Here is a 24,959-nt window from a genome sequence, read left to right as displayed (position 1 = left end):
ACCTGGAGGGCCAGAGTTTGGACATCACTGGTCTGAAATGTCTCATCTGATGAGCCGGTTAATGACTTTAACTCCCTTCCCATTTCCCTCGCTTATTGACAGACCAGATTACAATCCAACATCTTTGCCCTGAGGCTAGTTTTCGTCCTTAAAAACCCCTGGAAAACTCCCCTCAGTGCGCTAGTTTAGATTTCATGGGGACTTCCGTTCAACCCACACTCTCGGAACGGATGTGTCTCACCCTACTTCACCCACTTGCATTCCAGGAGCAAACATCATCTGTAGTAAGTATTGCCTGTTGTTCTGCCTCAAACCTTATCCAAGCTAACCCCTGATTTCATAGAATCATAGAATAAACATCCCCAGTTCCCTAAGTTGTTCTTCATAGGGCATGGTTTCCAGACCCTTCACCATTTTAGTTGCCGTCCTTTGGACATGCTCCAGTTTCTCAATATCCTTTTTGAATTGTTGGGCCCAGAACCGGACACAGTATTCTGGGGGGGGGGGGGTGACCAGAGCAGAATAGAGTGGCACTATTACTTCCCTTGATCTAGACACTTGATGCAGCCTAAAATCACATTGGCCTTTTTAGCTGCCACATCGCCCCGTTGACTCATGTTCAACTTGTGTTCTACTTGGACTCCTAGATCGCTTTCACATGTAGTTTCATTCATCCAGGTGTCCCTCATCCTATATCTGTGCATTTCTTCGTGTTGAATTTCATTTTGTTAGTTTTGGCTCAGCTTTCTAGTCTATTCATGTCATTTTGAATTTTGATCCTGTCCTCTGAGGTATTAGCTACTCCTCCTAGTTTGGTGTCATCTGCAAATTTGATAAGTATGCCCCCATTTCTGTCATCCAGGACATTGATAAAGATGTTGAATAGCACTGGGTCCAGGACAGAACCCCACTGGTCACTTTTCTCCACAATGAAAAGGAACCATTGTTGAGCACCCTTTGGGTTCGGTCAGTCAACCAATTACAAATCCATGTAACAGTTACCTTGTCTAACCCACATTTCACTAGTTTTTTATTTATTTTTTTATTTATATACTACTATTCCAAAGATCATAGCAGTGAACAGCAAGTAAGCTAATTAGCAAGTAAGCTAATTTGCCCCCAACAGTCTGGGTACTCATTTTAGCGATCTCGGAAGGATGCAAGGCTGAGTCGAGCTTGGGCAAGAATGTCATGGGAAACCCTGTCAAAGGCCTTACTGAAATCAAGATATACTATATCCACAGCATTCCCTTCATCTGAGCCTTAAATGAATGAGTGTGTGATAATGAATTGTGGTGATTTCCCTCTTTAAATAAAAATATACTTTAATTGGAGAAGTCTGCCTCTGCATCATTTCTTAGATCCACTTTTCTCTTGGTATAGATGTGAGAGACGATTTTGTAGGGTCCTTGTAGCTGACTCTCCTCTCAATCTGAGCTCAATAAAACTTCCCCTACAAAGTTTTTAGCTACACCTCAATCCCACTTGGCAGTTCTAGGCATGCATTGCACATTGGTGAAATGCATCAAAAAGAGTTACTGGTACTGTATATAAAAAGGAACCAAACACTTATTTAAACCATAGAGAAATGTAGATTTAAGGAGATTATGTTGGCTATTGCATGTTGTTTTGATAGTCATAAGAATGATAAAATCATATTTATGAATGTGTATCACTGGACTGAGTGGGTGTCTGTGGACCTACTCAACTTGCCTTTAGGTGAGCCAGTGAAGTGTGGTAGTTAGCCAGTGAAGTGTGGTAGTTAGAGTAGTGGACTGCGACTGATTCAAAGTCTTCACTGATCCCTGAGTACTTTGGGTGTGACACTCTCTCAATCTGATCTACCTTGCAGGATTTTTGCAAGGATAAAGTGGAGTGAAAGAGAAGACTGATGTATGCTGCTGTGACCCCATTCAAGGAAAGATGGGATATAAAGATAACAAACATAGAAGCAGGTGTATGTCTCCTCAGTGTTCAGAATTATGGAAAGAGACCATCACAAATGCTATGAAGTGCAGTTGGCGGGGGGGGGGGCACCATGGATGGCAAAAAACACAAACAGCTGTGTCCCATATTATTCAATAGGTGTGCACGGATGCGTCAGCATGCACACACCACCATTGAATAATATGGGGCATGGCGATCTGTGGGAGGTCAAATCTACCGATTGCCAGCCCACCAATATATCTATCTCAGAGAAATAAATCAATGAACATTATACCCTCCAATATGTCACAAATAAAAACCAGGAAAGGCAACACCACAGTGTGGCCAAATGGTTATAGCCAAGGTACGTGAAGGTAAAAGTTATTAATGAGGAGGAACACATGAAACTGTTATTTTAAGCAGAGAACTTATGTATTGTATTTAGCAAGGACAAATACACCTTGTATTTGGTAGGGAAAGATTCTACCCTCTCCTCATTGCTGAGTTAACTGAATGCAACTACTTTTGCACTTTGAACTCAGTTTGCAGCAACAGAGGTAAGCTCGGAAGCATGAAGCAAAGAGGGAGGAAGAAAGAGAAGCCGGGACATTTTAAAAGCAGCTGAAAAATTGGGATGGCATAGGATTAACCAGGGCTGTCCCTGCCATACTGGGAGAGTTGTAGGGTATGATGCATACATTAAGCACATAATTTCATGCACAAGTTTCATTTCAGTTTGGTTCATGCTGTGTTTTGGCATGTTTTTTTTTTTTTTTACCTTGGGGTAAAGTACAGGATTAAACTTCAGTCCAGTTGCATCATCGCAGAAAGCCTGTCCAGAAATGAAACAAAATTATGGATGAAAAGGCAGGAGTCAGAGCACTGAGAAAGATGAGGGATATTTAAGGAATGGCTTATTTCAAAGAGCTGAAGGCAATTTTAAAGAGGTCTCAAGTTCCTGATACATATACACCCTCTTTTTTACTTTTTAAACAGGGTTTTTCTCTGAAGATGCCAGCCACAGATGCTGGCGAAACGTCAGGAATAAACTCTTCTAGAACACGGCCACATCGCCCGAAAAACCCACAAAAAGCTATGGACACTGGCCATGAAAGCCTTTGACTTCACAAGGGTTTTACTTTGTATTGAATATGCCATAGAAAGCAAGAGGATTTTATGGTACAGGCCATACTCACAGCCTATATCTAGAACTTTTCTCTTCCTTCATCAAAATGCAACAGAATAGGAGACACACCATGATAACAGTGATGGTCAAACTTTCCACTGGGAAGAGTGGTTTGTACCACTGGGAAAAGGTTAATAATTCTGGAGCTTTTGTGGAGAAGCCTAAACAAAAAGAAACCAAGGGATGACATGTACTGCTTCTCTTCTGGCTCACCATCCTCTTGCCAAGTGGAAAACCTAACCTGGAACAATGGGAGCAGGAGAACTGGGAGCATGAACGCTTCCTATATTTAGTGTGTGAGGCATAGGACATGGCAGTCCTGTTGCTTAGCATGCTTGCCAAACTTTGCTACTGTTAGGAACTGAGTGGATGGAACTGGCTGAGTCTACCATCCTCCACTTCTTCAGTTTCTCCCATAGGCAATCTTCATATAGCAATACTAAGAGCCCTTACAAAGCTGTTGTAAGGATTGCTAGGGTCACTGGAGGCAACTCAGAATATCCTAGCTCCAGAACTATCAGGCCCTATGTTCCTGCACTGGGGTAACTGTTTGCACACATGCCCTGGTGAACTGCCTGATGTGTCTGCTGCTGCCATGGATCACTTGCTTCTGAGGTCACAACAAGATGCCCAGCAATGATCACATTGTTGGGCATCGCATTTTGACCTCAGAGCAAGCGACTGGCGACAGTAGTGGATGGGCAAGGCAGCTCACATGGTATGCATGCAGATAGCCACCCTGGTGCAGGAACGGACAGTTCCAGATCTTCCCGGAAGATGTCGAGTAAGAGATAAGTTTTTAAATTTTGTGTTAAGGGTGCTATACCCCAGTTCTGGTGCTGAATGTATCAGATATCATTCGGATTGTTTGCATCAGGCTGTCCATAGTCCAAAATGATGTCACCAGAATGGGGACAGGGGACAAGAAGGGCCTTCTGGCCCATGCAGACAAGGCTTAGACAATGGCTTGACCAAACTCAGAATGGTAGATAACTGGTATATACTTTCTTTATCATAACAGTACTGCATTTCAAAGCCACTGACCTTTGCAATCTGTGGAATACTTGGTAGTTTGCTAAGACCGGCTAAGGGGATTCTTTCATGTAATGTTTTCACTTTGGACCTACAGATAAGAAGAGAGTGGGAGAGAGAGAGAAGGAAATAAGCCATATGGGTTCAAACAATAAGATGCAAATATGAGGGTTGTTTCTGTAGGAGTTGCACCTAGAAGCATTACTGCATGTTTGAAAATGAAACCTTTTGAAGAATGGATCGCAATGATTATTAAGTTACTGTCGCCTAATCTTTAAAGCTTTGAAGGATTAATAGTTTGCTTGGGAAATAAAATGATAAGTCAAGCACTCATAGTTGCTGTTGCTAAATACAACTGATATTTTTCACTACCCTTCCCGAGTGTTTTTTAATCTGTTTTGTTTTTTTTTTTACAATAGAGGAAACAAATAAAATACACCAACAAAGTAATCACGGAAAACCAGAATTGGAAACCACCACCCACAAATGCAAACAACAGCAGCAACAAAACTCTCAGCTCCATCATGCCGTGGTTCCTTAACCCAATATTAATTGTCGCCACTTGCTCCCTTTCATGCAGAAAATATTTCACTATGTATTACTATTCCATTTAGTCCACTATTATTTTTTATTAAATATGACAGGTATACTAGAAAAAGAAATAGAAAGGAAATACAGATGTATTATTCTATATATGATTACTATAGCGAGAATTGTTTATGCCAGTTATTAGAAGAAAAAAAAGACCCCGACAGAAGAAGAATGGATGTACAAATTAAATGAAGCAATGGAAATGGATATATTGACGGCACCTCTAAAAGATTTGAATAAGGATGAAACAGAGAAAGAATGTGATTGCTTAAAAAGATTCAGGAAAAATAATTAGCAAAAAATTGTATTAAGTACTAAACACAATTCCTTAATTATATTCTCACTTCCCTTTGGGAAATGAAAGAGCCTTTACTTATAGATTTCTATTTAGGAGATATATTGTAGTTAATTACATAAAGAAATGCATTTACTTTGTGGGAGCCACTATATATTTGATTTAAGAACGTAGAGTGTTCAAGATATATGTGGACTTTCAATGTGGAAATGTGACCTGTCTTTGTCATATGGTTTTAATGTTAATTTCTATATGTTTAAATGTTTAATGTCAATGCATTTGTTTATGTTTGATGTTTGTTTTCAATAATTTTTTTTAAAAAAGAATATTGTGTCCAGTTCTGGGCACCACAATTCCAAAAGGATGTTGAGAAACTGGAAAGTGTCCAAAGGAGAGCGACTAAAATGGTGAAGGGCCTGGAAACCATGAAGCCCTATGAGGAAAGATTCAGAGAGCTAGGGATGTTTAGCCTGGAGAAGAGAAGGTTAAGAGGTGATATGATAGCCTTGTTTAAATACTTGAAGGGATGTCATATTGAGGAGGGAGCAAGCTTGTTTTCTGCTGCTCCAGAGAACAGGACCTGGAGCAATGGATGCAAGCTCCAGAAAAAGAGATTCCAGTTCAACATTAGGAGGAACATCCTGACAGTAAGGGCTGTCCAACAGAGGTACACACTCCTTCCTTGGAGTGCAGTGGAGCCTCCTTCCTTGGAGGTCTTTAAGCAGAGGCTGGATGGCCATCTGTTGGGGATGTTTTGATTGAGAGTTCCTGCATGGCAGAATGGGGTTGGACTGATGGCCCTTGGGGTCTCTTCCAACTCTACAATTCTATGATTCTATGATTCTGTGACTAGTGCATTGTGAAGACAGGAGGTGAAGTAAGGAGGAAGTAGGAAAGACAAGAGAGTGAATGGTGCATGTGGCAGAGCACAAAAATCAAGGGAGCCCCAACAAGAGACACAGGGGATGAAACCTGGAATGCTCTTCTGGATGAAAAACACATGCCCTGCCTCTGGTGCCCCCTTACATGCTCATCTATTTACTATACAGCTGCCACTCTTGATTTTGTGTGTTTATCATCTGTTAAAGCTGGAGAGACAGAACACAGAGATAGCAGAGGGGATACAGCTCCATCGTTGTAGCAAAAGGGAGGGCAACCCTGCTTCGAAGCTTTTAACTTGGAAAGCCTGGCTGCCCCCAGGGATGAAAGCAAGTGCTGATGAATGCCAGGTAAAAGGACAGGGGGGAAAAGGCATCCATGACTTGATCGATATTTGTCAGAATGCTTCCTCCTCACTATAAAACATGTCCTGCATTCAAAAAGCTACCGCATTAAGAGGGAGGAAAACGTTTGGGCCCAAACCCAAACAGCTTTTCCTAGTTTCCCATGTGCTACTGAAAGGTTTGTATGATTGTTTGATGTAGGAGTGCATTAAAAATGTGATATTGTCTTTACCCTGGCAGTCCAAAGGCGTACTGTCCATTCTGCTACCTCAAGGTTCCACTACCAGGAGCGGGTTCTTTTCTTTTATTTGTCTTTTAAATACTAAGTTTATTAGTTGGCTCTGAATTTGTATGCTACAAAAAAGAGGAATAAAGCCTTCTCTCTCCCTACTCCCTCCACACCAGGAAGAGATTTATAAGCCTCTATTATGTTCCATACCCTTTCATTACCCTTCATCTTTTCTTCACCCTCCTGATCCCTTTCCAACACAGGAGTATCCGTTCTGAATAACATAACTAGAAGTGTAAGTACTTCTTCATACAGCACATAGTTCAACTGTGGAATTCAGTCTCACGAGACATACTCATATATAGGTCTAGAAATTTTAATCAAAAAAGTTGACTCCAAAACCCGGAGTCGACTTATCCACAGGTCAGTGCAAGTACTATACTGTAATTTAATTCTTATTTTAAAAGGAACTATCCCCTAGTGAAAGACAAGTGTGTCATCTGTTCTGGAAGCACTCACACCCCCTTTATATTTTCCCATCCATGAAGCCTTTAGTATGAGCAAAGCAGTTATGACTGTTGGAATTTTGTAGGTTTTCTGGCACTGTTTTCCTTTGCTTCATCTTTTGCATCCTTTGTTACATAGCCCTAAGTTTTACTCTCAACTTATCCACAAGTCATATCTAAATCCATAATTTGGGCCCCAAAACCTACCCTTGACTTATACATGAGGTTGACCTAGTGAACACAGGAGTTTAGGGGACTCAATGGCTAACTATTTAGGATAGCTATTTATCAACTCCAGCATTGCTCTGCTACCTGTTCATGGAGAATGCAAGAGAAATGGTGTTGTACTGCCTTCATATCCACCATGGGATCTGTTTGTCTACTGTGTCAACAGAATGATGGATTAGACAGGCCTTTGGTAGGATTCAGCATGGCTCTTCTTCATTGTATACAGATGGCTCAGTGGTGGGCCAATTCACAACATATACACTCATCCCTTTTCCTATGGCCCTTATCACACAAACAAAATTTGAAGTCAGTGTGAAGGCAATGCAGGGGCAATAATGGGATTTCATGTTTGTTTATCACACGACGCTGAACACAATCAGGAACCATCCTAAACACAATTGGGGGTCATTCCAGTTAGGTGAAGTTTCATGTTTATTTATCACACAACGCCAAATGCAATCAGGAGCTATCCTAACACAATTGGGGGTCATTCCAGGATCATTCCAGGGTTAGGTAAAGTTTCATGTTTGTTTATCACACGACATCAAACGCAATCAGGAGCCATCCTAAATACAATCAGGGGTCATTCCAGGGTCATGTCAAGTTTCAAATTTGTTTAGCACACAATGCCAAATGTGATCAGGAGCCATCCTAAACACAATCGGGGGTCATTCCTGGGTCATTCCAGGGTTAGGAAAATTCGGGGGGAAAGAGGATTTACCTAACCCTGGAATGACCTCTGATTGTGTTTAGGATGGCTCCTGATTGCATTTGGCATCGTGTGATAAACAAACTTGAAACTTTACATAACTCTGGAATGACCTCCGATTGTGTTTAAGATGGCTCCTAATTGAAACCCCATGATTGCCCCTGCATTGCCTTCACTGGGATAACTTCAATTTTTGCTTGTGTGATAAGGGCCTATGTCTTGCAAAGCAATAGCTGTTGGAACTAATAACGGGAGAGCTGAAGAATAAGGGGTGACATGTCACCACTTCAGATACCCACAAGGCTGTTTTCACAAACAAAAAAGCAAAGGTTTTTGTCTGTTATCTGAAAGGACAGGGCTAAAACTCATAGGCTTAGCTTACCAGCAGGAGATTTCAGTTGGACATAAGGAGAAACATTTTGATGGTAACAGCAGTTCAAATAATAAGGCAATTTATCTGTTTTTTAAATGGTTCCAGAGATCTTCAACCAAAGATTTCAGCAAGTTCTTCAACAAGAGTTTACACTGAATGCTGCTCTGAGATCCCACAATAAAAGTCAAGATATAAATATTGAATAAATAAATAAAATACATAGATGGGACAGCCATCCATTAGCTCCAGTGTAATGGTCTTATGGTCCTACTTACAGAAATCTATGGTTCTATAACATTTAAATTGTTTTAAATTTTCTAACGTTGCTTTGTTTTCAGTTCCCAGACCTTTGATATCTAGATACAGAGCAGGAGAGAAAGACTTTAAATAATATCTTTAGGAGGGCATGGAAATAACACTCAATCATCAAATAAAGGCGCAGTTTCGCAAGTGTTTTCCTGTTGAGCTCAGCATGCTTTTTTCACTTACTGTACCTGAGTATAATCCTTAGGTATTCAATCCCGTCTGCTTCTTCACATTTAATGGAAAGGAGCAAATTTCCCAGGCTGCTTGCTGTGCAGTAAAAATTTAAATGATCCTAAAAATAGAAAAGAGGTGTTAGCAATGTGAAGAAGGAGCCCATGGGGAAAGAGGGGACTGTGACCCCTCTCTAGTTTCATGACTGCTGCTTCTTGATCTTCAGCATGGAGACACAATCAGGAGTGATTCATTTCGGTCTTAAAAAATACTTCCATCATTTGGGAAAATAAAAGGGCTTGTTTACATTCCACCTAAACATTTCAATATTTCATCCAAACCACACGATGCTACAAGTGACTTTATGTTGGAACAGGAACTTTGAGTACTGCAATGTGTCATGCCTTGTTCGCAGGAACCAGGTTCAGACTCTGACATAGACAGCGATGCAGAAGGACAAGTGTGCATGCCTTGTTCAGACAACGATACACACAGGGACACAGAAGGAGAGGGGGACATACTAGGGTTTGAGACAGATAATGATGCTCCCCAGCAGCCACAACATAAAGACATGGATTTTATAATCCCTAACGCAATGGAACATAGATAAGGTTTGCAACACTTGGAGTATTTATAAAGGAAACACTCATTAATCAGGAAACAGCTATGTGAGGTTGCCAGGCCATAAATAATTCAAAAACTCCCTCAGGAGATTGTTGTTGACAACTGACCAATGCACCAAACTTGATCTTGGTGCAAAAGTGAGGTTGCAGCAAGCTCAAGTTTGAACAAAACCAAGGCCTGATGCATTCCCCAGTGAGGTCAAGAGAAGCACAGTCAAACCCAATCCCTCCTGCAACATCTTGAGGAAACAACACTCTTCTATTTTGATTGCTAGCTTGTGTTTCAGAAGACCCTTGAACCTTGCATTGTAAATTGACCATGTCATTGGATACTTCCTTGGACTAATACCTTGGCTTTCTTGTTGTACCCTACTGACTTGGACAGCCTGAACTCTGAGAACTGTAATCGGCTGGTAAGCTTCTGTACATGACTGTTACATCTCTGATGGACTTTGCTTGGTACTTTGTTCCTGGTTTGCCTCCAAGGCAGGACACAGTGCAGATCTCGCTGTGGTAAACTCAGAAAATTGGTTAGGGTCCTCCTTGCACCAAGCTCAAGTTTGAGTGAAACCAAGGCTTGATGCATTCTCCAGTGATGTCAAGAGAAGCAAGATTAATTGATCCCTGAAATAAATTAACATCAAAGTGTCAAAACTTAATTCATGATAATCAATTCATTCACACCTTCACACCAAGCAACATCAGAGTGTGGTCAAGATGACAAAAGCTTTCAGTGAGGAAGAACACACAAGGTACAAGAGACTGCAGAAGTCTGCTTTTGCCTGAGTCTACTGTGAAGAGTAAGATTCTGCTCCCTCCTCTCCTCCAACCTCACTTTTGCACTCTGAATTCAGTTTGTAGCAACTGAAGTAAGTGCAGACAAAGAGGAAAAATCATAAGTTGAGAGAAAAACTGGCCTAATACAGACAGGTGAGAAGCGGTGTGCCGGTGCCAATTCTAGGGTTCTGGAGCACACAGCAACCACATGCTCCGGAACCCTAGTCCATACAGATGCAGGCATCATGGCGGCCCATCCAAATGGGGGACGCCATGATGATGCAAGCGTGGCACAGCATCCGCACGTCCAGGCACTGCACTTGGGTAATTGACGCGCCACAGTGCACCAATGGCGCACTGATGACATCGTCCACGCGCGCCAAATAGAACCCAGTTTTCCCGGGTTCTTTTTGTCGCAGAGGGATGCGGTTTGGCTGCTGCTGCGGCATCCCTCCAGAGGTAAAACGGATGGCTCCAGCCTGCCATTTCAGGGTGGTCTGGAGAGCCCCACTGGTACATTTTAAAAGCAGCTGAAAAATGGGATGACCGAAAATTCATTGGGACTGTCCTTGCCCTACTGGGACTCCTGAAGGATATACCATTCGTGACTAATAATCATCAGTACAATTATGCTATGATTCAGCCCTGAACTTTCCTTGGAGAATGAGCAGAGGACAAGGGCTCATCAGGCTTCTATGATTCTATGAGGTTCCTGTAGTCCCCGATGTGATAGCCCTAGACAACAATAGGAGTGGAGGTTTCTAAGCTAGTTGTATCTGATCCTGGTTAGTTCTTTGGATGGGAAGGGATTGCAAGGGCCATTCCATGCCATACCAGAATACTGTACACAACTAAACTACTCCTGAAAGATGCCCATCCAACATCTGTTTACAAACCTCCAAAGGAGAATCCACCAGCCTGCAAAGCAGTTCATAAAGTAAAGACATTCTTCCTAATGTTTAGGTACAGAGGTATATCACACGGAGCTTTTTGGTGATTTTCTGGCTCAGTTCCAGCTCACTTCCGAAGTGATTGCACTTCCAACGATGTGGTTTCACGTTGCAAAGTGACTGTGTTATCAGACGCCATTGATTTCTATGGGAGCCCCTTGCGAATTAGAATCATAGAATCATAGAGTTGGAAGAGACCACAAGGGCCATCCAATCCAACCCCCTGCCATGCAGAAAATCCATATCAAAGCATCCCCGACAGATGGCCATCCAGCCTCCGTTTGAAGACCTCCAAGGAGGGAGACTCCACTACACTCCGAGGAAGTGTGTTCCACTGTCGAACAGCCCTTACTGTCAGGAAGTTCCTCCTAATGTTGAGGTGGAATCTCTTTTCCTGCAGCTTGCATCCATTGCTCTGGATCCTAGTCTCTGGAGCAGCAAAAAACAAGCTGGCTCCCTCCTCAATATGACCTCCCTTCAAATATTTAAACAGGGCTATCATATCACCCCTTAACCTTCTTTTCTCCAGGCTAAACATCCCCAGCTCCCTAAGTCGTTCCTCGTAGGGCATGGTTTCCAGACCTTTCACCATTTTAGTCGCCCTCCTTTGGACATGCTCCAGTTTCTCAATGTCCTTTTTGAATTGTGGCGCCCAGAACTGGACACAGTATTCCAGGTGGGGCCTGACCAGAGCAGAATATAGTGGCACTATTACTTCCCTTGATCTAGACACTATACTTCTATTGATGCAGCCTAAAATCACATTGGCCTTGTTAGCTGCCGCATCGCACTGTTGACTCATGTTCAACTTGTGGTCTACTTGGACTCCTAGATCCCTTTCACATGTTGTCTCCTTAAACCAGGTGTCCCCCATCCTATATCCGTGCATTTCATTTTTTCGCCCTAAGTGCAGTACCTTACATTTCTCCCTGTTGAAGTTCATTTTGTTAGCTATGGCCCAGCTTTCTAGTCTATTCAGGTCATTTTGAATTTTGATCCTGTCCTCTGGAGTATTAGCTATTCCTCCTAATTTGGTGTCATCTGCAGTGTTTCTGAAGTCATCCCTCATTTTGGTAAAACCAGGAAAAAAGTGACTTCACAGAATTCGCTTCCAGGCTCCCTTCGATTGCACTGCGATTTGATCTGGTGTGGAAAAGCACTCCGAGGCCACCCCCTTGGCCCCTGCGTCCTGCTCCGTGATTCCCCTCTTCCTCCTTCATGCCGTCTCCTCCTCTCTGCCAACCAGCCGATCCCATCATCCCCTGCGTCCTCCTAGACCCCAATCTTCTCCCCTCCTTCAGCCTACCACCAATCCCTTAATCCCTGCCTTCTCCTAGACCCGATCTGCTCCCCTCCTTCAGCCTGCCACCAATCCCTTCATCCCTGCCTTCTCCTAGACCCCATCTGCTCCCCTCCTTCAGCTTGCCACCAATCCCATCATCCCTTGCCTTCTCCTAGACCCCGATCTGCTCCCCTCCTTCAGCTTGCCACCAATCCCATCATCCCCTGCCTTTCCTAGACCCCGATCTGCTCCCCTCCTTCAGCCTGCCACCAATCCCATCATCCCCTGCCTTCTCCTAGACCCTGATCTGCTCCCCTCCTTCACCCTGACACCTTTCCCATCATCCCCTGCTACTCCTGCATCCCCATCTCGTCCCCTCTGCCACCTAACCCAGCATCCTCTGACTGCTCCTGCATCCCCATCTCGCCCCCCTCTGCCACTTAACCCATCCTCCTCCTCACATTCACGCAAGCACACACACACACACACACACATTCTGTAGCCTAAAGCCTTGTCTGAAATGGGGCATAAAGAAATGAGAAAGCTACCTTTCAAAAGAAACATAAGATGTTATTGTCCAAAAGTCTGAGAGAACACGCAAAGCTGAGTATAAGTGAGCATAGAATCATAGAGTTGGAAGAGACCACAAGGGCCATTGTAGCAGAGCAGAGGCTGGTGTTGGCAGAGTTGGGAGAGGTGAAGGCGATCAGGTGGAGGAGATAAAGGGGAGGGGCCAGAAGAGAGAGAGGTGGAGTTGAGGAGAGAGATAAAAAGGCAGGAAGAGACTTGAGCGGGGAGAGGAGGAAGACGCGGGGAGGCGGTCGAGTTAGGGAGAGTGAAGGTAACTCGCAGCCCTCACAGGGCCGGAAGGCCCGTGTCCTTGCAGACAAAGTCAAGCCCTAGGCCTCTGGGACCTCATGAGGCCCTCAGACTAAGAGACCCCCGGGAAGAAGGAGACTTCTCATATCCGGGTGAAGGGAACTGGAGAAGGAGGGACCCTGGAGGACTAGAGAGTGAGTGGTGGGACGACAAAGGGAGCTGTTGGGAACAAGGACCAGAGCCCCAGGACTGGGAGAAATCCGAAAGTGAGTCCCTGGAGAAGCATTCTAGTGGTCGCTCTACTCGTGGCAGCCCGGTGGCCGAAGACGCCTGCAAAGTTACTCCGGCCTGAGGAGTGGGGCTGGTCCTTTTGTGTGCTCGGGACTGAGAATGTTGGTTTTGTTTACTTGAGCATTGTTAAGTTACTTGTTGCCATTAAAGAGGCCACAGTTACCGCAACACCTGCCTTGTAAAGTTTGTTTTCCACATGCTTGGATAGTGGGAGAGGGCCTCGGCTTCCGCCATGCAACCCGCCGCCCCAGCTCTGCCCACAGCCATCCAGTACAACCCCATTCTGCCATGCAGGAACTCTCAATAAATGCTTCCCTGACAGATGGCCATCCAGCCTCTGCTTAAAGACCTCCAAGGAAAGAGACACCACTGCACTTCGAGGAAGGAGTCTGTTCCACTGTCGAACAGCCCTTACTGTCAGGAAGGTCCTCCTAATGTTGAGGTGGAATCTCTTTTTCTGCAGCTTGCATCCATTGTTCTGGGTCCTGTTCTCTGGAGCAGCAGAAAACAAGCTTGCTCCCTCCTCAATATGACATCGCTTCAAGTATTTAAACAGGGCTATCATATCACCTCTTAACCTTCTCTTCTCCAGGCTAAACACCCCCAGCTTCCTAACTCTTTCCTCATAGGGTATGGTTTCCAGACCCTTCACCATTTTAGCTGCATCTCACCATTTCCACTGACCTTTCCCAAGAAGTGTTTCCGATATGCTCTGGCTTCGCCTTTGCACTCCAGTTTGTAGCCATAGGTACTGGGGCTGAGCGGCTCCTCATCTTCTTCGCAGATGCTGCTGTCGGAGGAGGTCGGGGTGCTGAGGTTCTCAGGATCTTCAATCCAGTAGCCCCCAAACTGGGGCAAAATGATTAAAGGGTAGGGGCTACCTTTCTCCAAAATCTAAATAAAATAAAATTTAAAAAGGCATCTAATCATACTTGCCTCTGGGGTTATTGGACATGTTTTGTAGAACTTGGAAATTGAATTGTTCTAAGTTAGCTTGCTACTTTTTAAAACACAAATTTCAAACTATGTGCTCTTTAACAGTACTTGGTATATACTATTAGAAAAGGAACAAAATACAAATGTGTTCTTTTCCATTGCTTTTTTATGATTGACTTTAATAATTATACTAATTATTATTTTTTAAGAACGTAAAAAAATAAAAAGGGGGCCAATGATCTTCTACAGAAATAATGGATAACATCCTCTTGATGAGTCCCAACTAGAGTAGACCCATTTCATCAGTTGCTGAATGGTGACTCAACATGTAGGTACTGTAAGTCCCATTGATTCAATGGGCTTACTCTAGTCAGGTCTCACAACAGCATTTAGGCCAATTTTTAAAGAAGTAATGACAAAACATTACTTATTTTGCAAAAACAAAGACACACCACCCTCTATCATTATGAAGGTTTTTCAAAGGAGTTATTTGATAATTACTCATAATGCAATCTAGTACAGGTAACATCATGCACCGGTAACATGGAAACTTCATGTACTCATATTACTTTCAATTAATGATGTAAAGGATATTAAAAAATCTAATTTTTGATAAGAAATGGTGTACTGCTAGAGTGAAACACCAATGGACTAAGACAAAATGTCAACAACAACAAAAAGTCCAACCAATAAGATGTCTGACATTTAGAAACTTTATCTGATATGTTTGCTTTGGTTTGTTGTTGTTTTTGTTTGAAATTGATTTTTGTGCCTGCCAGCATTTGAAACCTGAAGTAAAGCCCATAGATAATGAATCTAGTACAAGGTCTGGGCAGAGATGAGTGGACTAGTCTATTTTCAGTCTTCAGTCTTCATTAATGGATGCAAGGAAAATGTGTTTTGTGGTCATGTCAATGGAAATGTACCTAATGCACCTTTCCAATAAGAATTTGACCCATTATAAAATGGGATAAAATAAAATGGGGATGTTTGTTGTTGTTATCCACCCTCGAGTCGCTCTCGACCCATGGTGACCCAGTAAATGAGACATCTCCAAAAAGACTCCCTATGCTCCACTACTCTACTCAGGTCCTGCAAATTCATACTCATGATCTCCTTAATAGAGTCCATCCATCTGGCATTTGGCCTTCCTCTCTTTCTGCTTCCTCTACCTTTCCTAGTATTATTGGAGTTTATTCCACAGGAGGAATTTCTCTTAATTTTGAATGAAAAGAAAGTGGGGCCAGAACGCATTCACGTGAATTCGCTAGTTCGGTGAATTTATGTGAATTTGAATTGCGTTCGAACTGACTTCTCATTGCCCGAAAACAGCTTTCCATTGCCCGAAATTGCGTGTGATCACCGCTCACGCAATAACATTAAACCCCATGATTGCGTTTGGATTGCCATTGGATTATACTTCCAATTTCTCTTGTCTGATAACGTCCATAGTTTTCCCCAGTGCATCATGCCTCTTCATGATGTGGTCAAAGTACGACAGCCTCAGTCTATTCATTTTGGCTTCCAGAGAGATTTCTGGTTTGATCTGCTCTAGGACCCATTTGTTTGACTTCTTGGCTGGTCCGTGGCAACCTCAGCACTCTTCTCCAGCACCACATCTCCAATGAATTAATTCTCTTCCTATCCGTTTCTGTCCAGCTCTCACATCCATACATGGTAATAGGGAATACGATGGCTAGTATGATACTAACTTTTGTGCTCAGTTGTATATCTTTCCATTTTAGGATCTTCTCTAGTTCTTTCGTAGCCACCTTCCCCATTCTTAGTCTTCTTATGATTTCTTGACTGCAGTCCCCAGTCTGATCAATATTTGATCCCAGGTATGAAAATTCTTTTAATATTTCTATTTCCTCTAGGTTGAATTTGTGTACATTTTCTATGGTCATTATTTTTGTTTTCTCATCATCCTTCTGTACTTCTTTGAATTAAACAAACAAACAGGTGTTTATTGGTGAAATAAACAAACATGCATTCTACAGTGGGCCCTTGGTATTCACTGGGGTTTGGTTCCAGGACCACCATGGGTTTATTATTTGTTTATTTGTTTATTTATTTCCTGGATTTATAACCCGCCTTTCTTCTACAACAGGATTCAAGGCGAGTTACAATCAAAATCCATGGATGCTCAGACACAGTCGCACAGTAAAATGTTGTCTCTTATATAAAATGGCAAAATCAAGGCTTGCGCTTAGGAATTGTTATATCTCTATTTAATATTTTCAAGCCATAGATGGTTGAATCCATGGATAAAGGATCTGTGGATATGGACTGACTATACCAGGTTACATTTCTTGCAAAGAACTCATATTTTAGACAAGAATGTGTACACATGCACATCTATTAGAAAAATGGCTATGGAAAATTCATACTGGGTAGCAAATAGGCTTGAGAAAAGCCTGCCATGGGAGTCAGTGGAAGGTTTTCTTTAACCGTAATTGCCATTAGAGAGTGATTTTCAGGATGTCATTGTGCACAAGTTGAGAAGAATTAATTCTCCCCTCTCCTGGTATGACACCAGCTAAAACCACCATACTGAAAATGGGCTTTAAAAAGCCTCCCACTGAATCTCCTGGGAGGCTTTTTTCAAGCCTAAATGCTGTGGGGAGGTAAGGGGGCCACTAGCCAGTCAGCGAAGCTCTGCAGCCATGGTTCCCACCATAATCTAGATCAGTGGTGGCAAACCTATGGCACGCGTGCCAGAGGTGGCATTCCTTTTTGTGGGCACACACGCCATCCCCCTAGCACAGAGTTTGCCAGAGATTGTTACTAGAAAGCCAGAGGGACATGGCACTTTGAGATAAATAGTGGGTTTTGGGTTGCAGTTTGGGCACTCGGTCTCTAAAACATTCATCATCACTGATCTAGATGCTTAACAGCACCCATCCACCTATGGTCTAATCTGCACTGCATGAATAATGTAGTTTGACTCCACTTTAATGCATGGAATCCTTGGATATATATGAAGTCAAAGGCTTCCACGGCCGGCATTCATAGTTTTTTGTGGATTTTTTTGGGCTATGTGGCCATGTTCTATAAGAGTTTATTCCTGACGTTTAGCCAGCATCTGTGGCTGGCATCTTCAGAGAATGCTGGCATGGAAGTCACACACTATATGTACCCCACTCACTTCCATGCCAGCATTCTCTGAAGATGCCAGCCACAGATGCTGGCTGCAACATCAGGAATAAACTCTTCTAGAACATGGCCACATAGCCCGAAAAACCCAGAAAAAAACTTGGATATAGTTTGTTGTGGCATCAGAGTTCTCTGGCAGAGAAGGCTAAATATCTCACTACAATTCCCAGAACTGAGCCATGGTAGTCAAAGTGGCGTCAAACTGCATGAATTTTGCAGTGCAGATTAGACCCCTGAAAGAACAAATGTTTTCTAAATACAGATTCCAAAGTGCATCTCCCATTTTGTGCGCATATATCTATCTATATATTTATATATAGATATGTATATATTTGCTTCTAAGTACCTACCTCATCAATGCTGGGGTAGGGTATGTAATCCTCCTGGAAGACATTTAAAAAAGAAAAAGCATACATTATGACATGCATGGATATTTTGCAGGAGGGATACAAAGCTAAACCATTTTTATGGAAGTTTGACGATTCAAGATTTGAATTTACCATTTATACTTAACTATAAGTTGAGAAATTTATGCCCCCAAATGGACTCCAAAATCAAGGATCGACTTATGGAAGGGTCAATAGGTTACTGCAGCTGATAAAGTTCATTAAAAAAAGTGCCCACCTTCCTCTGTAGCCAAGTAAACAGTCCCCATTTGAGTCCCGGTGCTGGCAGCCTCTCCTCTCTCCGCGAGTGTGTAATCCTTCAGCCCTCCCTCGCAGCTGGAGCTAACAAGCAGCTACTGAGGGAAGGGAGAAGGATGCAGAGAGAGGGAGCATGCCCAGGCTTGGACCCCGTTTTGCAAACCATGGGTCTGGAAATGCTGGGGTTAGAGGCAAGCCTGGGGTCCTCCTTTTTCCCCCTCCAAGCCATGGGTCTGGAAATGCTGGGGTTAACGCACGCCTGGGGTCCTCCTTTTCCCCCTCCAAGCAGGGTATGAAATGATGGGGTTAAAAGGAAGGCTGGGGTTCCCTTTTTCCCCCCAAGCCATGGTCTGGAAATGCGTGTGGTTAAAGGCAAGCCTGGGGTCCTCCTTTTTCCCCCTCCAAGGCATGGGTCTGGATGATGGGGTTAAAGCAAGGCTGGGCTCTATCTTTCCCCCCTCCAAGCCATGGGTCTGAAATGATGTTTAAAGGCAGCCTGGGGTCCTCCTTTTTCCCCTCCAAGCCCTGGGTCTGGAAATGCTGGGGTTTAAAGGCTGGGGTCCTCCTTTTTCCCTCCAAGCCATGGGTCTGGAAATGCTGGGGTTAAAGGCAAAGCTAGGGTCTCCTTTTTTTTCCCATGGAAGCCATGGGACTGGAAATAATGGGGTTAAAGTCAAGGCTGGGGTCCTCCTTTTTCCCTCCAAGCCATGGGTCTGGAAATGAAGGGGTTAAAGGCAAGGCTGGGGCTCTCTTTTTCCCCTTGCAAGCCATGGGTCTGGAAATGCTGGGGTTAAAGGCAAGGCTGGTGTCTTCTTTTTCCCCCCTGCAAGCCTTGAGTCTGGAAATGCTGATGCAAAGAGGTGTGTGTGTGTGTGTGTGTGTGTGTGTGTATGCACCCAGACTTGTTTCCCCATGCTGATACTGTGATCCTTGAGAGAGGTTCAGAGAGAGAGAGATGTAGAGTGGGAAGTGGTGCTTTGTTTCCCCCTTTAGAACTTTTGTAACATGCCCTCGACTTATCCATGGGTCATATCAAAATCCATGATTTTGGCCTCAAAAAACTGCCCTCGACTTATACATGAGGTCGACTTATACATGAGTATATACGGTAATAGCAACAATAGTTATATGTCTCCTTCTTTCCATCCTTTCTCTCCCTTTTCTAGCAGCCAGGTAAAACAGAAAAGAGTCGAATCCATATTGTCTGCCAGTATCCATTTCCCAGCACCGCATCTAGAGAATCAAAGCTTAATTTGTTTAAAAAAAATAGCTGGACACATAAAGAGATGGTGGGGACAGTCTCTCTTGGCATCAACTTGATTAGGGACACTCCCTTCATATCTCGTTTATCCTTGCATTTTTAAACAGAGCCCTGATTTTCAGTAAAGCTCTAATCTTTATGCCCATATCATTACACTATTGTTCTGAGTTTGGCTGCCTGGGTTAACGTGAACAGGCAACTAAGGCATGGAACAGTTTACAAAAGAACACTGATGTTATCAGATATTTGATATTTGATATTTTTAATTTGTTACTTGCTTATTTTATCTAACTTCTATCTTGTATTATTATCGATTGTTTTATACATATTTTGCTGTTATCCTGTAGAAAGTACGCTATTGGCAGGTTTCATTTTTCTCATTTTTATTGATTGTATGTACAGCACTGTGTACATCTACAGCGCTATATAAATAAAGTATAATAATAATAATAATAATAATAACAACAACAACAACAACAATAATGTTCCTCGATTGGAAAGCACCAGTCAGAGGGAAGGGCACTGCGAGCACGATTGTTATTCTGTGATTCCATAGTATTGCTTTACCAGTGAATCCATGCACTGGGGAGGGGGGGGGGGCTAGACCACCTGGACCTTGAAGACCCCTTTCACCCAGTGGTGTCATTAGGGATGTGGGGAGGTGCATACGCACCAAGTGACACCCCAGAAGAGGAGTGACATCCAGTTGGGTCCTACCCCCCCCCCCCCCCGGTGCTGCCTTATTCTTCTTATGAGGAGAGGAATGGGATGTCCGTTTCCAATCTGTTAAAACAATTTTGAATTCTGATCCTGTCTCTGGGGTATTAGCCACCTCTTCTAATTTGAGTTTTATCTGCAAATAGGTATGCCCTCCCTTCCACCAAGTCATTTATAAAGATGCTGAACAACACTGGGCAGAGGATTGATCCTTGTGGCACCCCACGTAATAGAATAATAGAATCATAGAATTGGAAGAGATCTCAAGGGCCATCCAGTCCAACCCCATTCTGCCATGCAGGAACTCTCAGTCAAAGCATCCCCGACAGATGGCCATCCAGCCTCTGTTTAAAGACATCCAAGGAAGGATAGTCCACTGCACTCCAAGGAAGAGTGCTCCACTGTCAAACAGCCTTTACTGTCAGGAAGTTCCTCCTAACGTTGAGCTGGAATCTCTTTTCCTGGACCTTGCATCCATTATTCCTAGTCCTGTTCTCTGGAGCAGCAGAAAACAATCTTGCTCCCTCCTCAGTTTGACAGCCCTTCAAATATTTAAACAGAGCTATCATATCACCTCTTAACCTTCTCTTTACCAGGCTAAAGATCCCCAGCTCCCTAAGTCTCTCCTCACAGGGCTTTATGGTTTCCAGACCCTTTAACATTTTAGTCGCCCTCCTTTGGACATGCTCCAGTCACTCTTTGGGTTTGGTTGGTTGACCAGTTACAAATCTAACAGTAACGCTATCTAGCTTGCAATTTACCAACTTGTGTGCAAGAATATCACAGAGGACCTTGTCAACAGCCTTACTGAAATCAAGATATATTACATCCACAGCGTTTCTATGATCTACCTAAATTATAACTCTTTCAAAAAAAGAAGTCAGATTAGTTTGCCATGACTTGTTTTTTGAGAAACCCATGCTGGTTCTGAGTGATCACAGCATTACTTTCTAAGTGCACGCAGACTGATTGCTGAATTATCTGGTCTAGAACCTTTCCTGGTATTGACACCAAATTGATTGGTTATCAGTTGTCCAGGTCCTCTTTCTTCCCCTTGTCATTGATGGGGACAATACTCATCCTGCTCCAGTCTACTGGGTTCTCTCATTTTCTTCAAGAATTGACCTAAGGTAGTGATCATAGAATCATAGAATAATAGAGTTGGAAGAGATCACAAGAAGGGCCATCCAGTCCAACCTCCTGCCATGCAGGAACTCTCAATCAAAGCATCCCTGACAGCTGGCCAACCAGCCTTTGTTTAAAGACCTCTAAAGAAGGTGACTCCACCACTCTTTGAGGAAGGAGTGTGTTCCAATGTCAAACAGCCCTTACTGTCAAGAAGTTGCTCCTAATGTTGAGCTGGAATCTCTTTTCCTAGAGGTTGCATCCATTGTTCCAGGTCCTAGTCTCAGGAGCACCAGAAAACAAGCTTGCTGCCTCCTGAATATGACAATATGATTCTGAGATTACAGATGCATATTCTTTTAGTACACTTGGTTGCAGTTAAACTGGCCCTGAAGACATTGGTGCAGTACAGACCGCCCCAAAGGGGCGGCCTATAGCTGCTCCTTTTTCTGCTGGATTGGGGGCCAGGGCAACCTCACTGGCAGCCCTGTGTCCCCAATCTGGAGTTTTTCTAGGCTTCATGTCCCTGGACACCCCCAGCCCTACAGAGGAGAAAGGGGCCACGGAGGCATCGCTGATGCAGCCATTTGGTTGCCACGCCAACAATGCGGAGACCTGAAAGGAGCTCCATTTTGGAGCTCCTTTCTGCACCTCCGCCAGGCCGCCATAAGCGGCCTAGGGCGGCGCGGAGACGTCATACTTGCGCCGCTCCATTTGGACACGGTACGTGCGTGACCTCATTGTCATGCACCCTGTGTAGACGGCGCCATGTAATAATGGTGTCATCCACACGTACTAGGGTTAGGGAGTGTGCGGTTGGTGCGCGCTCCCTAACCCTAGTACTGCTGGGAGCACGTTGCATTTGGGCGGTGTGTACCGCACCTTGGATTCATTTATAGTAGCTATGTATTCCTGTACAATCTCTTTAGTTAATCTGGGTTGAAGTCCTCCTACTGCATAATTTCTCCTATTTTTGACCACTGTTTTACTTTTGGAGAAGACTGAGCCAAATATGATGCTGGGCAGTTGTACTTTTTTTCTATCTCTTCACAGCATCTCATCATCTATCTAATATATATTTAATCACAAATTCCTTAATTGCACAGTTGAAAAAACATATTGTTTGGAATATAGTTCCCAGAATCCTTCCAGGCACCATGGCTCCATCATATGTTTAACCAAAACATGCCATCATCAAGCAGAAGGAGGAGGTATGAGCAAGCTTGGAGAAGCTGTTTGTAGAAGTACAAACAAGTGGACATGAAGAGGTGATTGTTTGGAAAGAGAAATCCAGCAAACTGTGTAGTGATGGAATGGAACATCATGGAAAAGGGCCCTTGGTATTCTGTTGTAGGTCCTAACATAGTATATTAATAGTGAAATTCTCTGAGTACAGATCCTATGTAGCCAAGTCATTACTCACAAGAATAAGACAACAGCATACTCAACAAAAGGTGTCACAAACTTCCTGTCTTGCCAGAAGAACAAAAATGGAAAATGGGACCGGACAGAGGGATGGAGTGTCTACAATACAGAAGAGAAACACCTCACTTGGTCCTATGTGTGTGATCTACATTCTTCAAGAAGAATCTTGAAATGAAACATACCTTACTCCTCTGGCTTCCACTTCTTTGCTCTTCTGATTTAGGTCCCTGTTTTTTGGTGGGAAAGAATGGTTTGGTCAATTATTTTGAGACACACATCTGATAGAGATCTGAGTGTACATTCCTCATTATGAATGCAACATCAAACTCATGCCACTTGGTAGAAATTAAAGCTGTGTGAAACACCTATAATCCATTCTATGATACCATTTCCTGCTGTTCATGCCAAACTATGCATTAAGAGAAATGCAGAACCATAAATAAATTTTTCCATCCACAAAGGGATTTCCTCAGATATATGTGCCCCAGTAATCAGGTTTGCACATTTTGGCGTGGTACATACCGCCCTGAAAGGGTGGGCTGGAGGCGTCTGTTTTTCTTCCAGAGGGACACCACAGCAACAAAACCGTGCGACGTCCCTCCGCAGTAAAAAGAACCAGAAAAAATGTTTTTTAAAAGGCGCCTGGCACACATCACAACTACGCCATTGGCACACCAGTGATGTAAGCGACGTGTAGCGACATTTATATGCTGTGCGTCTCTTACATCAAGATGGCAGAGGCCACCATTATGACAACACCATGATGTGCTAGGGTTAGGGACCGTGCGGTTGGTGCGCGGTCCCTAACCCTAGAATTGTTACCTGGATGCCGCTTCTTGGCGGTATGTACCAGTTTTAAGACTGTGTTTACCTTCCACAAACCAAACCAAAGCACACTGATTGCAAGATACAAAGCAAAAAGGTCACGTGCAGTGACAAACAGACGTCTTTCACTGCTTGAGGGAGCACTTCATAGAAATATGTGCTAAATGGGGGGGGGGTTTAAAGTAGAGAATGTGAGTCACATGTAGCTGCCCTGTGGCCCTCCTTCCCATTGCTTTAAAATGGAAGAGCTCACCATGTACATGCAGGGGTTATGGAAGGCACTTTCTCCCCTGTTTTTGCTCTTTCCCGAGCCGGTAAAGCCTTTATGAATAATTTCTGGTCACTTTCTATTATGAAAAATTCCCTCCTGGGCCTCAATCAAATGGGGAAGGGGCTCCAAACTTGCTGAAATTGTATCAAACAGTCAAAGAATGCAACAAGCGATTTAAACAATCTTCTTTTCGCTGCAAGAAAATCATGTCGTTTTTTAAAAATCTATTTGTAACCTGGGACTTATTCTGCACAAAATTTGCACATGGTCGTTTTGCATAGAAAACAGCATTTTCTGCACAATATTTTTTTACGCAGAAATATTATTTACTGCCCAGAAAATAGTATTTTCTGCACCAATCAACCACATGCAAATTTTGAGAATAATAATAATAATAATAATAATAGAATTTATTTATATCCCGCCCAATCACTGGGAATTTGGGCAGCTTACAACAGTGAGGATAATACAAAGCAATAACAATAAACATGAAAACAATAAAATTTACATTAAAATAAGCCCTGAACTGCAAAGATTCTCATCAGTCCAAGATTATTCTCAGGGTTTCTGGACACTTGGAAAAATACAATGAGCCTGATACCTGAGACATCACAATACAGACAGTAACAACAATAGTATACGCAATATAAAAGGTCTGAGGAACAATTTCACCATGGGCAAACTGTATGCCCAAAGCATAGCAGCCTTAGTTTAGATATCTTGTTTCTAATGAGAGAGATATTACTAGAAGCTTCTTCTCCCTGTGCCTTCCAGCTTTATTGACCTTACGGGTAAGTACACTCATCCCTCCATATTTGCAGATTTGACAATTGCAGATTTGATTATTCGCAGATTATGACTATCTAGGTCCTCCAGTGCAACTCTATGGTCAACAATAACCAAAAATTGCACTGAAAGACCTAGAGAGAACATAGAATCATAGGCTTGTTACAGACAGGCCAAAATAAAGCTGCTTCGAGTCACTTTGGAGGTATGGTATTTCAATGATGCATGCGTCCTAACAGTCCAAAAGCTGCACCAAAGCCACACTCCAGTTCTAAGGACTGGAGTGCAGCTTTGGT

The sequence above is a fragment of the Sceloporus undulatus genome, chromosome 11 (assembly GCF_019175285.1).
Source record: "Sceloporus undulatus isolate JIND9_A2432 ecotype Alabama chromosome 11, SceUnd_v1.1, whole genome shotgun sequence".
NCBI lineage: Eukaryota > Metazoa > Chordata > Lepidosauria > Squamata > Phrynosomatidae > Sceloporus > Sceloporus undulatus.
Note: the sequence above shows the minus strand (reverse complement) of the source record.